Source organism: Theropithecus gelada, chromosome 9 (genome assembly GCF_003255815.1).
Source record: "Theropithecus gelada isolate Dixy chromosome 9, Tgel_1.0, whole genome shotgun sequence".
Lineage (NCBI taxonomy): Eukaryota > Metazoa > Chordata > Mammalia > Primates > Cercopithecidae > Theropithecus > Theropithecus gelada.
In genome coordinates, this window is record NC_037677.1 from 89,262,676 (window position 1) to 89,277,259 (window position 14,584).

At 38.5% G+C, this 14,584-nt stretch overlaps 1 protein-coding gene across 3 annotated transcripts in view; it reads left to right on the plus strand.

Annotated features, from left to right (window-relative positions):
* The window catches only part of EXOC6 (exocyst complex component 6), a 218,698-nt gene that overhangs the window by 21,698 nt on the left and 182,416 nt on the right, over nucleotides 1-14,584 (plus strand). The gene's annotated exons all lie outside the window — the stretch shown is intronic.

Sequence of the window (14,584 nt, forward strand, 5' to 3'; positions counted from 1 at the left end):
GTCCGCCGCCGGCCGCGCGCGAAGCTCCCCGACAGGTGGTGCGCGCGGGGGCGGACGGGGGCGCTCGCGGGTGGCGGAACTCCAGCCCGGACCCGGGCAGGACCGAGAAGGCGGCTGCACCTGTCGGCGCGGCCTGCCTCCGCCTCTGGAGCTGTCACCCCGCAGCCGGTGGGTGTGGCTGCCGCAGCGTCTCTAACCCCGGGCGCCGCGGTGCGGCCCCAGGGCCCGAGGACACTCCTGGGGCCTGGCCCCGTCTCGCTCGTGGCAGGACTGAGGGCTGCTCGGCCGCGGGCGTGCCAGGCTAGGGTCGACAGCCGGCAGTCGGCGTGTCGGAGGTGGCAGGTCGCGCGCGGGTGGAAAGCCTGGGGCGCCAGGCTGCCACGGGCGTGGGAGAATTGAAATTGAGCGGGAGATGCCGGCCCCTTCCCCCTGCTCCCCCGCGCGGCCGGAGTGGGCGAGAAGAGCGTGTGGGCTGGAGGGGAGGAGCTGCTTGCTGCTTGGGAACGCGCTAGGGTGACCCTGCACTCGCGGGATCTAAGCTGCTTTGGAGGCAGAACAGCTTTTACTTATTTACAAACATTTCATTAAAATTGCATTAATTGTTCCGGTCATTTTAATCGAGTTCCTCCTCATTCATTTTAAGAGTAGTACTAGGTAATGCATATTCCATGCCAGACTGAATGAATACCTGCTGTTCCGGTAGAATATTATTAGCCAGGCACCGTAATGAGCCATGGGTTAGGTTAGGCACTGTCTTCAAGAATAAGTTCCTTTTACATATAAGGTTTCATCTTTTGGAGTGATGATATGATAAATGAAGTTATGATTCACTTACGGAACTTGAGACTGATTATGCTTTATCATTAGTATTTATTCGGAATACTTTTCCTAGAAATAGAGCGCTGTACAGTTTGTGAACCGGTGAATGTAGTGTAAATTGAAGCCAGTTCAAGTTATGTAAATACACCTTGCCCTTAAGAGTCAGGAGGCCTGGGTTCTTGTTTTGCCCTAGTCCTGCCACTGATGAAATGTGCAGTCATGGAAAACAATTATTTAACCTCTCTGGATCTCGGTTTCGTTGTTTGTAGAATGGGGAGGGGAGAGTATTCAGATGTCCAGGAAGCTCAGAACATTAGGGACCTTGCCTATTTGTTCACTGCTGTATCCCTAAGACCAAGCATGTGGTAGGAATGTTACAAATTTTTGTTACATAAAGTTTCTGCTATGATATGATAATGCATAATTAGTGCATTTCCTTAATTTTCCAACATTATTATGTCTTTTAATAAACTATACTTGGTAATGAAAGAAGTAAGATTAAAAGGAAACTTTGTTTTCATCACTGCATCTTGAAACAGTGCAGTGCGTGATAAAGTTACTAGAGTAGTTTATTTGTGAAGATAGTACTGGTTATGAAAGAGGTGCTTCATCTTGGGAAAATGTGCTAGGTAGTGTCCTTGAAAAAAGATGAAATTAACTTAGAAGAACATTTTGAGATATATTGAGAGATTTTTGGGACACTCAGGAACAGAGTATTTGTATTCATAGTGTTATTCTGTTCTCTTTTGTTGGGCAGTTGTTTCAACTGGCTCATTTTGTTTGAACCCACTCTCTTTAGCAAACTCTAGTGACTCACACTTATCCCATATATATGTATATTTATGTCTCATTTATAAGCAGACGCTTTTTGCACACATATAGAGGGTACTGCTAGCAGTCTTTTCTCTTGAACATTGTTTAAGCTACTACTGTTTTTTTCCTTGTATTTTTTTTTTTTCAGGTTTCACTAAGTGAAGTGTTAATACTGCATTTTTAAAAACCATTTATTATGGAAGCATTTTAAATGTTTAAAGAAGTAAAATAGTGTAATGAACCACCATGAACGGTCATCTAGCTTCAATTCATTCCCTGGCCAGTCTTGTTTGAGCTTTTCCCTTATCTACTCCCCCTCATCTTGGATTATTTTGAAGGAAATCCAAGACATCAATTTATTCATAAATATTTTAGTATTAAGATTAATTTTTGTTGTCATTTCCTATCTTTTAGCTGGCCTGAGACTTATTTTATTTGTATTGTTTTTTCTCAGCGGCAGGATTTTTCGGCCTGACCTTTTCCTGAGAAGCATGTGATAAACTTTCCACAGGCCCTGACATATAACATGGTTCTTTGACCACAACAGAAGTATATTAGAAATCAATAGTAAAAAGGAAAACAAAAACTATCTGGAAAATTCCCAAATATTTGGTCATTGACTAACACACACAAAAAATAAATCAAAAGGGAAATTAGAAAGTATTTTAAACTGAGTAAAATGAAAACACAACATATCATTTGTGAATGCAGCTGAAGAAATACCTAGAAGTTTATGGCACCAAACACCTCTACTAGAAAAGAATGGCTTCAGCTTCTAACCTAAGAAACTAGGAAAAGAAGAGTATATGAAATTCAGAAGAGTGGAAGAAAGGAGATGGTCAAGATCAGAGTGGAATTCAGTGAAACAGAAATGCAGAAAATCAGTGTTATTGTAATAGCACAAAAAAAGGGAAAGAAGGAATATAGCTATATAAGAGTAACATTTCTATATTTTACTGGATGAGAATAATTCTGAAGTAGATTCTGAGAGCAACCACTAAGAAATAACTTTTTTCTAAATTCCAGAAAAAAATCACTAATTAAGATGTTACACCAGAAAATATTTGCTTAATGCAAAAGAAGCAGTAAAGGAATAGAGGAGCAAAAAAAAAAAAAAAAAAAAAAAAAAAAAAAAAAAAAAAAAAAAAAAAGAAAAAAAAAAAAAGAAATGAGACATAGAACACAAGATGTGAATCCAGCTATATAAATAATAACATTAAATATGAATAGAGTAAACAATCAAAAGGCATAGGTCCTCAAACTGGATAAAAATAAGATCCAAAGATGTGTTATCTACAAGAGATACACTTTAGATTTAATGACAAACATAGGTTAAAAGTAAACAGAAAAACATGTATCATGAAAAGAGCAACCATAAGAAAGCTGCAGTAGCTATACTAATATCTGACATAACAGACTTTAAAACAAGTCTAGAAATAAAGGATATTTTATGATGGCAAATGGTCAATCAATAAGGAATATATAAAGTATAAACATATGTGCGTCTAACAACAGAGTCTGAAAAGACATAAAAACTACACATCATTCAATAATGGATAGAACAGCTAAGCAGAAGACCAAAAGGGAACAGGAGACTTGAACAATACTCTTAAGCTAATTAGACCTACCAGACCTCCATAGAATACTCCCTCCAACAACAGTAGGATACACAAGGAACATGGAACATTATCCAGTACAGACTATGTTAGGCAATAAAATAAGCCTCAATAAACTTAAAATAAACTGAAACCATACAAATTATTATCTCTGACTGCAATGGAATTAAATTAGAAATTAATAACAGAAGGACATTTTAGAAATTCACAAATATGTTAAAATTAAGCACATTTCTAAATAACCAGTGAATCAAAGAGGAAATAATAAGGAAAATTGAAGATATTTTGAAGAAAGGTAAATGAAAACATACAATGCCAAAAATGTTTAGATGAAGCCAATGCTGTTCTTAGAGAAAAATTTATAGCTGTAAAAACCAATATTAAAAAATAAGAAAAATCTCAAATTAATAACCCAAACTTCCATCATAATGTTGGGTTCCATCATAATGAAAAAGAGAGCAACCTAACCCAAAACAAGGAGAAGAAAGAAAGTAATAAAGATTAGATCAGATGTAAATGTAACAGAAAAACAACAGAGAGGCCAGGGGCACTGGCTCACACCTGCAATCCCAGAAATTTGGGAAACAAAGGCAGGCGGATCACCTGAGGTCAGGAGTTCAAGACCAGCCTGGCCAACATGGCAAACCCCGTCTCTACTAAAAATATAAAAATTAGCCAGGCATGGTGGCGTGTGCCTGTAATCCTAGCTACTTGAGAGGCTGAAACAGTAGAATCGCTTGAACCCAGGAGGCCGAGGTTGCAGCGAGCCAAGATTGCGCTACTGCACTGCAGCCTGGGCAACAGAGCAAGACTCCATCTCAAAAAAAAAAAAAGAAAAAAACAATAGAGGAAAAAAATCAATAAAACAGAGTTGGTTCTCTGAAAAGATCAACAAAAGTGACAAACCTTTCGCTAGAATGACCAAGAAAAAAACAAAGACTCAAATTACTCAATTCAAGAACAAGAGAGAACGTTACAGAACTAAAAATAAGAAAAAGTTAGGAACAATTTTATGTCAACAACTAAAACAATCTAAATGAAACACAACAAATTCCTATAAAAACACAAACTATCAAAAGTAATTCAGATTTTCTATTTTTCTTTGAGGAGTTCTTTGGAGCTCTTTGTACTTACCTTCTGCCTCACCCCCGATTATAATCCTTGAGCCACTGCTCTAGATCTGCGGGCACGAACAGTGGCCTTCCTCTCTTGGAGTGATATCCTTGCTTTAAGAGCATGGTGCTGGGTGAGATGGCAGTCTCTGGTCTTGGCTTGCCTCTCTCAGTGTGGAGCCTCTCTGGTATGAGCAGGCCGAGGTGAGGGCAGCTGGGTCCCCAATATCGGTGGTTGTTATTACTGTGGTATAGCTTCTGTTCTATGACATCCTCCGGGGGCTGGGTGGATGAAGGAGGACTGGTTGGAAGAATGGAGCCCTTACTCTCTCTGCCACACTCACCTCGTATTTTGGTTCTGCAACACAGTTGGGGTAGGGGTAAGAAATTCTGAATGCCTGCCCTTTCTTTGGCTCTTGACTGAAACCCTGGTGGGAAAGACAGCCCCACCTTCTTAGCCACTCCCACCTGGGTAGATCTGTCACCTGAACAGGTGGTTGGGAAAAGGTGGTTGTGGGTCATGGGTCAAGGGCCACAAACTCTTACTGTTCTTACCAAGTATGCAGTAGATTTTCTTGGATAAATGTTTCTTCTTTTGCTGTATGCTCTTACGACAATTTTCAGAAATTCAAATGGTGTTTCTAAAAATAATTTTCATTGGTTAGAGTTGTTTCATTAGGGAACAGGTTTGTGGAATTAGGGTTGTTTCATTAAGGAACAGGTTTGTGGAATTAGGGTTGTTTCGTTAGGGAACAGGTTTGTGGATATCCTCACACTGTTATTGCAGAAGTGTATCCCCCTCAAATATTATTCTTGTTTTATTTTTTTTTCCTAAATAGTTAACATCAATGTAAAAAAAAAGCCATTTTAAAATGTGTATTTCAGTGACATTTAGTACATTCAGAGTGCTGTGCAGCCATCGTCTCTATCTAGTTTTAAAACATTTTTCATCATTACAGAAAGAAACCTTGTACACATTAAATAGTCACTCTTCATTTTCTCTCTTCTTCTAGCCCCTGGCAACCAGTTTTCTGCTTTCTGTACTATGATTTTACCTATTTTGGATATTTCATGTAATAGAAGAATATAATATGTGGTTTTTGTGTGTGTCTGGCTTCTTCCACTTTAGCATGCTCATCTGTATTGTAGCATGAATCAGTACTTGTTATGTCTGAAGTTTCATGTCCCCCCACCGTAATTCATATGTTAATGTGATAGTATTAGTAGGTAGGGCATTTGGGTGGTAGTTATGAGGGCACATCACTCATGAATGGGACTAGTAGTAGTCTTAGGAAAGAGAGAGAGAGATTCCGAGAGCTAGCTTGCCCCTTCTACCATGCGAGGATGCAGTTACAAGGCACCATCTATGAACCACAACTCACTAGACACTTAAACTGCTGTGATCTTGTACTTCCCAACCTCCAGAGCTGTGAGAAAGAAATTTCTGTTGTCTATAAGCTACCCAGTCTACAGTATTTAGTTATAGCAGTCCATATGGACAGCTATGTGGGCAATATCAAGAAAAACCCTGTCTCAAGGAAAAAAGTACTATTCTTTTTATGGCTGAATAATTCTCATTATATAGACATTCCACATTTTATTTTTTCATTCATTTGTTGATGGACATTTGTTTCTACCTTTTGGTGGTTGAGAATATGCTGCTATGAACATTCATGTACAAATTTTAGTTGAATGCCTATGTTCAGTGTTTGGGGGAATCACCTAAGAGTGGAATTGTTGGGTCAAATGGTAATTCTGTATTTAACTTTTAGAATCTGTTTTGTGAAGTGTCAATAGTTTGGAGTACACAAGTCTCTGAAACTGCCTTTCATTGTTGAAGATACAAGCTCGACTTAACAACATCTTTTTTTCCTGACTTTAGCAGGGGAAACCTTTAGTATTTCTTTATCAGGATAACTCTGGCTTGTGGGCATTTTTTTTTGTTTTGTTTTTTGAGATAGAGTCTCACTCTGTTGTCCAGGCTGGAGTGCAGTGGTACGATCTCGGCTCACTGCAACCTCTGCCTCCTGGGTTCAAGTGTTTCTCCTGCCTTGGTCTCCTGAGTAGGTGGGTGCCCACCACCATGCCTGGCTAATTTTTGTATTTTTTTTAGTAGAGACAGGGTTTCACTATGTTGGCCAGGTTGGTCTTGAACTCCTGACCTCAGTTGATCCGCCCACCTCGGCTTCCCAAAGTGCTGGGATTATAGGCGTGACCCACTGCGTGAGGCCCAGCTCTGGCTTTTGAGCTGAGGTATTTGTATTTTATCATGTTAAGGAAGTATTCACCAATACTGCTTTTATTAGCAAGAAAGGCTGTTGAATTTTGTCAGATGTTTCTTCTGCATCTGTGGAGATGGTCATATGATTTTTTCTTATTTGCTCCATCAGTATGATTGAGTTTATTAATGGATTTCCTTTTATTGAAATAGTGCTGCTTCTTAGTATAAACCCCATTTGGTCGTGATGATTTGCTCTTTCAATGTGTTTTTGAATTCTGTTGGCTAGTACGCTTTTAAAGATTTTTTGCATTGATATTTATAAGTGAGATTGCTTTGTAGTTTGCACTTCGGTGCACTTTGCACATTGGTGCAGACTTTTTCAGATCTTTGGATCAATGTTACACTCATTTCATTAAACAAAATTGGAAGTTTTTCTTTTTTTGGCATTATATAATTAGTGTTGGTGTTATCTTTTTTTTTTTTTTTTTTTTTTTTGATATGGTGTCTTGCTCTGTTGCCAGGCTGGAGTGCAGTGATGCGATCTCGGCTCACTGCAATCTCCGACTCCCTGGTTCAAAGCGATTTTCCTGCCTCAGCCTCCTGAGTAGCTGGGATTACAGGCACGTGCCACCACACCCAACTAATTTTTGTAGTTTTAGTAGAGATGGGGTTTCATCATGTTGACCAGGATGGTCTCGATCTCCTGACCTTGTGATCCACCCACCTTGGCCTCCCAAAGTGCTGGGATTACAGGTGTGAGCCACCGCGCCTGGCTGATGTTATCTATTTTTAAAAGTTTCTCTGAATTACTCCTGTGAAAATCAATGGATCTGGTGCTTTTGGTAGAGGAGTCTTTTAACTCTTTTTTCTGTTTCTTCTGTGATAATTGGTCTGTTTTAGACTTTCTCTCTCGAGGGTCAATAAGTTGTATTCTTTTGAAAAATTATTTCTTCAAGTTTATCAAATTTGAGTAGACTTGTGCAGTCTTACTAAAAATAAGATTTTGGCCCAGCACGGTGACTCATGCCTATAATCCCAGCACTTTGGGAGGCTGAAGTGGGAGGATCATTTGAGCCCAGGTGTTTGAGACCAGTCTGGGCAACATAGGGAAACCCATTATCTACAACAAACAAACAAAAACTACATTAGCTGGACACCTGTGGTCTCAGCTACTTGAGAGGCTGAGGTGGGAGGTTGGGGCTAGAGTGAGCTATGATTATGTTCCTGCACTCCTGCCTGGGCAACAGAATAAGACCCTGTCTCAAAAAAACAAAAAAAAAAAAAAAAAAAAAAGTATAGGCCTGTTGTGGTGGCTCACGCCAGTAATCCCAGCACTTTGGGAGACTGAGGCTGGAGGATCACTTGAGTCCAGGAGATCGAGACCAGCTTGGCCAACATGATGAAACCCTGTCTCTACTGAAAATACAAAAATTAGTGGGTGTGGTGGCGGACACCTGTAATCCTAGCCATTCCGGAGGCTGAGGCAGGTGAATTGCTTGAGCCTGGAAGGTGGAGGTTGCAGTGAGACGAGATCGTGCCACTGTACTCCAGCCTGAGTGACAGAGTGAGATTCTGTCTCAAAGAAAAATAACAATAATAATAATAATTTCTTCTCTTTCAATGGTTATATCCCACTTGTCAGTCCTAATTTTAGTATTTTTTTGTATTTAAATTTAAATTTTGTGTATTTGTAATTTCAGTCATTGTTTTCCCCTTTTGTTTGATTAACTAGTGGTTTTTCTGTTTTGCTGATTTTTTTAAAAAGCTGTTTTTGGATTTAGTAGTTCCACACATTTTCTATTTTCTAGCTCATTCTTTTCTGCTTTTATTTTTAATGATTCTTTCCATTCTTTTATTCTTTTCCTAGATTTTTGCATTTTGTACCTAATTCATTTATTCATGTTATTATTTAATGCTATTCTTCCTCACTGACAATTGCTCTAGGTGTATTCTACATGTTCTGCTATATCTCCCTTATTGCCCCTTTAAAGCAGTTCTGCTGTATTTCTTTCCCCTTTGATCCAAAAGTTTTTTCATAGTGTGTGTTTTTTTATAACTTTCCAAGTGTAGAGAGTCTTTTTTATTTGTTAAATTTTGCTACTGATTTCTAGTTTTATTACATTATAGTTAGCTTAGTCTGTTTTTATTCTATTCTTTAAAATTAATTGAGGTTTTATTAGTGGCTTAATATATGGTTAGTTTTCATGAGCATTCTATGTGCTCTTGAAAATAAAGTATTCTTTTTTATTAGGCCTCATAGTTTTTTTTTTTTTTTTGAGACAGAGTCTCGCTCTGCCGCCCAGGCTGGAGTGCAGTGGCCGGATCTCAGCTCACTGCAAGCTCCGCCTCCTGGGTTTACGCCATTCTCCTGCCTCAGCCTCCCGAGTAGCTGGGACTACAGGCGCCCGCCACCTCGCCCAGCTAGTTTTTTGTATTTTTTAGTAGAGACGGGGTTTCACCGTGTTAGCCAGGATGGTCTCGATCTGCTGACCTCGTGATCCGCCCTTCTCGGCCTCCCAAAGTGCTGGGATTACAGGCTTGAGCCACCGCGCCTGGCCAGGCCTCGTAGTTTTATACACATACATGTCTTATTAATTAAGTTCATTATATCTTCTAAACTCTTATGTTCTTTTTTACCTGATCATTCTTGGATTGAGAAAGGTATGTTAAAGTCCCCTTTTATTAACTTGTTTCTCTTTCTTCTTGCATCTCCTATAGTTTCTGTTCGATGAGTTTGGTTTTGAATTTTAGGGTGTATAAATATTAATGTTATACCTTTATTTTGAAAAATAAAGGTATTTATAGACTTTATAGTCTTTAGCATTGTAAATCATTAGTGCATTATAAATGCACAAATAAGTGCAAATTCAGTTAATTTTCTGTTTTGTTTTCTATGATTGAGCAGTATTCTTTTTGTTTTGCTGTGAAGTTAGCCCTTCAGTGAATTTCTTCTTAACTGTAGATTAAGATTCTTGTAAAAGACTTGGGTTAAGCATATAGTTCATCTCTTAAGCTATTATGCAAAGTGCACATTAGATCTGCTCTAGTCAGTCTGATATTTTTGTTTAATTTTCTAAAGTTTTCTAGGAAAGCAGTCTATTTTTGCATTCATTAATCTACTTAATTGTTTAAACTTTTTGAATTAAAATTTATTTTCGCAATTCAATTTATCCTAGAGGACAAATACAATTAAATATAGTGAGTGTTTTCATTTCTCATTTTTTGCGTTTTACCAAATGCCCAAAAGTCAACAGGAAGAGATACCTCTTTGGTCAGGAATGTAAAAACAGGAAGGAGGAAGTCTATTGCAAATCTGTGTTGGCTGATTATGAATTCAGGTTTCACCATGGAGGATGTTCATTAATGATCATCAGTGTGCTGTGCTGTTATCCAGAATTACAGTGAGTATTAATGTCAGTAATACAGAATGTCAACACTAGTTATAGGAAGCAATGTTGACTAACACACGGCACTAGACTTTTTCCTGTGCATGGAAACAGGATACTATTTGTGAGAACAAGTCAAGTAAAATTCAACATCAGAAATACAGAGAAAATCGTTCTTCACTTTTTTGCTTTTGCTTGCTCTTGATGCTTTGAAGGGTCATATAATCCTTTAAGATATGAATGTGTCTTTTAAGAAACATATTAAGATATATCAATTCTGTCATTAAAAATTCTTTGACAGAATGTCTTCAAATAAATTAGAGGAAGCATCTGGGCATTATTTTATAAAACATTTTATGAGCACATGTACCAAACTAGATGAAATATTTCATGGAAAAGCACATAGAACGTGAGTATTATGTAAACAAGAAATATTTTTCAGTATTCCGCGGTGAAAGGAATTGGATTCTGGGCCAGGCGCAGTGGCTCATGCCTGTAATACCAGCACTTTGGGAGGCTGAAGGTGGGCAGATCGCTTGAGGTCAAGAGTTTGAGACCAGCCTGGTCAACATGGTGAAACCCCATCTCTACTAAAATATTAAAAAATTAACCAGGTGTGTTGGTACATGCCTGTAATCCCAGCTACTTGGGAGGCTGAGGCAGGAGAATTGCTGGAACTGGGCGGGTGGAGGTTGCAGTGAGCTGGGATCGCACCATTGTACTTCAGCCTGGGCAACAGAGCGAGACCCTGTCACAAAAAAAAAAAAAAAAAAGAATTTTGGATTCTATGTATATACATTTTTTCCCCTCTTTCGTTGCTAGAAACTGTCAGTTATTCTGTAGCTACAGGATATAGCATTGGTTTGAATACCAAGTAACAATATTTTAGGATACTTACCTTAACTTCAGCTTTTAGTTAGCAGTACAATATTGTTGATGTTTTGAAAAAACTAAAAGTGTGTAAAATTTATATGACATACCATCATCATCATCATCAGTCTGGTGACCTCTTTGACATGCTATTTTCCTCAGGAGTCTAGTAACGTAAACCATGTCTTGACCCTTACTTCTGGATTATTATGTGGTAGGGCTTCCCAGCATTCTTTATGTTATGACACAAACAGAAAATTAGATCGAGAGCTGAGATGATCAATATTGTGGTATTCTCATAACTTATTCATTTGGGAAGATATGCTCTAACGTACTAGTCAGATGAAGGTGTCTGTAAACCTTTTTTTTTTTTTTTGAGAGGGAGTCTTGCTCTGTCGCCCAGGCTGGAGTGCAGTGGCCAGATCTCAGCTCACTGCAAGCTCCGCCTCCTAGGTTTACGCCATTCTCCTGCCTCAGCCTCCTGAGTAGCTGGGACTACAGGCGCCCACCACCTCGCCTGGCTAGTTTTTTGTATTTTTTAGTAGAGACGGGATTTCACCGGGTTAGCCAGGATGGTCTCGATTTCCTGACCTCGTGATCCGCCTGTCTCGGCCTCCCAAAGTGCTGGGATTACAGGCTTGAGCCACTGTGCCGGGCCTGTAAACCTTTTTTATTTGTAAGAAATGTGTGTGTGTGTGTGTGTGCGCGCTCACCCACACATGCACACCCATGTGAGCGTCTTTGTCCAGGATTTAAAAAACATTTGTAGTTGTGGTTAATCAAACCAACTTGAGTTAGCTTAGAAAAAAATGAAAAAATAAATGGTGAAGGTAACTGGGGTATTTTATGAAAATTTTAGGGCAGCCAAACTTTTTGAAAGACTGGAACAGAGAAGTGGAAAACCATGTTTCTTTCTATTTCTCCTTGATAACTTCCTTTGTCTTCATCCTTCTGTGAAGTCTGACTTTCTCTGCTTCTCTCTGTGCTTGGTGGAGGATGACCACCTATAGCTTTTATATGTTACACACATACCTGACTATATGAATTCCAGTTAATTTAAAATTCCTGGGAGTATATCAGATTGTACACCCCTGTTACAGTGTACTTTGATTGAAAGACACTATGCTGCTTGTCCAACCTTGTCAATGGGTAGCAGCTCTCATAGAGAAGGTATGTATTATAGCAGTGTTTGTGCACTTTCCTAGGGAGAACTATAACTTTGATTGTAACTATAATCAGTTATTATATATAACTTTGATATGACTATAACTTTGATTATAGAAGAGTCATGCTATCCCCAGGCACAGCCTAAATAAAGATTAAGAATCACTGTATGGGAGTTACAGTGAAATTCCCAGGAACAACAGATATCTTTCATACCAGTTAAACTGTTTGAATTATACACAATGCCATGTTCTTTCCTGTCCGTCTTTACCCATGATTGAATACCCTCCTCCTCCTTTCTCTACCAATTCAAATACTACCTATTTTTGAATTCTCCTATTTCCTCCATGAAATGTTTGCGTCTTAGAATACTGCATTCTACGTGGATATGCACACACATATATTTTATATGTCTGGATTCTTATAGCATGAACTTTTAAAATGCTACACAGCGTTTTTTTTGTTGTTTGTAAATGTATGTCTTTGTATATGAATAAGTATATTTTGAATATAGGCCTAATTAGATTCCCCCTGAGACCTGTGATTTCATACATATCTCATGAGTTCCTACTGTGTTACATAACAGAATGCCATGAGTACAGTAGATTTAGTAAATCCTTTTGGACTGAATTAATGAAAAACAAAAACTTTCTTTATAGAAAAACTTAAAAAATATAGAAGAATAGAGAGCAGAAAAAAATCACTTTTATTCCCACTAAAGGATAATCATTGTTGACATTAATTTGAGTTTTTTCTATGTATAGTGGGCATGTAGTAAATATTGAATATTTATTGAGCAAAGTTATGTTATTCAACATATTAAATGATGATTACTATTAAATAGTAGTGAAGTGAAGCAGTGGCTACATTGTATATAATTTTCATCCTGTTTTTTTCACCAAAATAAAAATACAATTTTTTTGATTATAAAAATACTAAATATTCATTTAAAAATTCAGAACAAATGTGTATGTATAAAAATCACTTAAAACTTATGGAGTAATCAAAAGTACTCCATATTTGATGTGTGTATTTCTGAGTTTGTCCTGTGAGTATATCTGTATTTGTGTGTTCATCTTTTTGAATTTAATATTGGCAATGCCGGCCGGGCGCGGTGGCTCACGCCTGTAATCCCAGCACTTTGGGAGGCCGAGGCGGGCGGATCACAAGGTCAGGAGATCGAGACCACGGTGAAACCCCGTCTCTACTAAAAATACAAAAAATTAGCCGGGCGCGGTTGTGGGCGCCTGTAGTCCCAGCTACTCGGGAGGCTGAGGCAGGAGAATGGCGTGAACCCGGGAGGCGGAGCTTGCAGTGAGCCGAGATCGCGCCACTGCACTCCAGCCTGGGCGACAGAGCGAGACTCTGTCTCAAAAAAAAAAAAAAAAAAAAAAAAAAAAAATATTGGCAATGCCTATTATAATGTTATAAGCGCTCTGTAAGGTAATTCTTTATGGTTGATTAATATTTTAAAGTTCATATATCTTAGCTTATTATTTCCTTATGTTGCACATTTAAGTGGTTCTCATTTTGTGTAAAATTTTATGAAAATAATATTAAATCTAAAATAATTTCTTAGTCAAGATCTTCATTCCTGGAGATAAAAGTAATCATGTAGGTAATTATAATAGCTAACATCTATTGAACATTTACTATGTGCCAATGTTTTAAACACTTAAATGCATTATTTAATCTTAACAAGAAGCAAATCAGGTACCATTGTTATACCCATTTGCAGCTGAGGAAATTGAGGTAGGGATAGATAGATTAGGTCATTTGCCCCCTGCACCCAGTAATTGGTAGAGCTAGATGTGGATGCAGGCCATTTGACTCCAGAGCCTACGCTCTTAATCACTGTGCTTTGCCTTTTAACCTGGAGTATCAGATGGTGAAAGCTGCAGTGTCAAACATTATTAAATTTTAACCTAAAAAAGAGAGAGGGTTTAAAGAATGTGACCAGAATTGCACTCAGGAAGGGAGGATCCTGTATGAGCAACCTGTGCTAGGGCAGAGGAGGCTCAGATCTTGAGATGAACTTACAGTAAAGTGATGTAGGTTCCTTCTTCCTCTGCAGTTCCCGGACAGGCCTCCAGTAGCTTTAGTGAGACCAATCTCCTGTTCGTTTTCCTTAGGAGATAGGGGCTGCTTAGTGTAAGAAAAATCACTGACACTTTTATCCTATGCATACCGCTTTTCCTTTCTCAATAATGGAAAAAACAAAGCAATGCAATCTTTTCCTACCTTCCCTTTTCATTGATACCCTCATTCATTCATTCCGGAGGTAAAAAAGAACTTAAACCAAGTTTGCTTTTAGGGCTGTCTTACTAGAAGGGATGGTTCTTTTTAGTTTGATAGAGCAAGCCTAATAGAATCTGCATAATGATTTTTTGTTTTTTGTTTTTGTCATCCCTGAATGGGAAGGCAGGCAACCACCCTTTGTGGTTTGTAAGGGAGTGTATGTATTGATATTTTGGTATTGCCCACTTCATTGTGCAGGAACTTAATTTGAAGAGAATTCTTTACTACAGGCATTGCCGTAATAATCAGAAAGGTACTGTGGAAATCAGCAATGAATGTATTACT